This window comes from Arachis stenosperma, chromosome 6 (assembly GCF_014773155.1).
Source record: "Arachis stenosperma cultivar V10309 chromosome 6, arast.V10309.gnm1.PFL2, whole genome shotgun sequence".
NCBI lineage: Eukaryota > Viridiplantae > Streptophyta > Magnoliopsida > Fabales > Fabaceae > Arachis > Arachis stenosperma.
The window spans coordinates 68,923,073-68,924,738 of record NC_080382.1 but is presented as its reverse complement, the minus strand read 5'-3'; the positions used below and the strand labels follow the sequence as shown (position 1 = coordinate 68,924,738).

Below are 1,666 nucleotides of genomic sequence, written 5' to 3'. Positions count from 1 at the left end.
TTTTCAAAGTTTTTCAAAATCAAATCTTTTTCATATCATATCTTTTCAATCAAATGTTTTCAAAATCAATTTCTTTCCTTTTTCAAAGATACTTGCTATCAATTAATGATTTGATTCAACATTTCAAGTATGTTGCCTTTTCTGTTGAGAAAGGTTTAATGTTTGAATCATATCTTTTCTTGATAGGCAAGTCATTAATTTTTAAAATCAAATCTTTTTAAAAATTGTTTTCAAATCATATCTTCTCAATCACATCTTTTTTTTTTTTAAAACCAATCATATCTTCTTAACCTCATCTTTTTCAAAATAGTTTTCAATCAAATCTTTTTGACTTCTAATTTCAAAATCTTTTTCAAAAATCGCTTGATTTCTTTCCCACTTTTATTTTCGAAAATCAATTAGTGTTTTTCAAAATGTTTTCAAAGTCTTTTACTTAATTTTCGAAAATTACTTCCTTTCTTCTAACATCCTTCTATTTATGGACTAACACTATTCCTTAATGAAAAATTCGAACTCCTTCTTCTATGATAAGTTCGAATTTTCTACTTCTGTCTTCTACTTTTCTTTTCCTCTGACACCTCAAGGAATCTCTATACTGTGACATAGAGGATTCCACATTTTCTTGTTCTCTTCTCTTTCATATGAGCAGGAACAAAGACAAAAGCATTCTTGTTGAAGCTGACCCTGAACCTGAAAGGACCTTGAAGCGAAAGCTAAGAGAAGCTAAGGCACAATTCTCTATAGAGGACCTAACAGAAATCTTCAAAGAAGAAGAAGACATGGCAGCCGAAAACAACAACAATGCAAACAATGCAAGGAAGGTGCTGGGTGACTTTACTGCACCTACTCCCGACTTCTATGGGAGAAGCATCTCTATCCCTGCCATTGGAGCAAACAACTTTGAGCTTAAGACTCAATTAGTTTCTCTAATGCAACAGAATTGCAAGTTCCATGGACTTCCATTGGAAGATCCTCATCAGTTTTTAGCTGAATTCTTGCAAATCTGTGACACTGTCAAGACTAATGGGGTAGACCCTGAGGTCTACAGACTTATGCTATTCTCTTTTGTTGTAAGAGACAGAGCTAGGACATGGTTGGACTCACAACCTAAAGAAAGCCTGGACTCATGGGAAAAGCTAGTCAATGCCTTCTTGGCAAAGTTCTTTCCACCTCAAAAATTGAGTAAGCTTAGAGTGGAAGTCCAAACCTTCAGACAAAAGGATGGAGAATCCCTCTATGAAGCTTGGGAAAGATACAAACAATTGATCAGAAAATGTCCTTCTGACATGCTTTCTGAATGGAGCATCATAGGTATTTTCTATGATGGTCTCTCTGAACTATCCAAGATGTCTTTGGATAGCTCTGCTGGAGGATCTCTTCATTTGAAGAAGACGCCTACAGAAGCTCAAGAGCTTATTGAAATGGTTGCAAATAACCAATTCATGTACACTTCTGAAAGGAATCCTGTGAACAATGAGACTAATCAGAAGAAAGGAGTTCTTGAGATTGATGCTCTGAATGCCATTCTGGCTCAGAACAAGATATTGACTCAACAAGTCAATTTGATCTCTCAAAGTCTGTCTGGAATGCAAAATGCACCAAGCAGTACTAAGGATGCTTCATCTGAAGAAGAAGCCTATGATCCTAAGAACCCTTCAATGGAAGA

General features: G+C 35.4%; 1 non-coding gene across 1 annotated transcript; it reads right to left on the bottom strand.

Annotated features, from left to right (window-relative positions):
• Positions 1 to 1,184: 1,184 nt before the first annotated feature.
• LOC130937609 (small nucleolar RNA R71) lies at positions 1,185 to 1,292 on the bottom strand. The gene has a single exon (XR_009068820.1). It is a non-coding gene; the product is annotated as a small nucleolar RNA R71 (small nucleolar RNA).
• Positions 1,293 to 1,666: the final 374 nt, after the last annotated feature.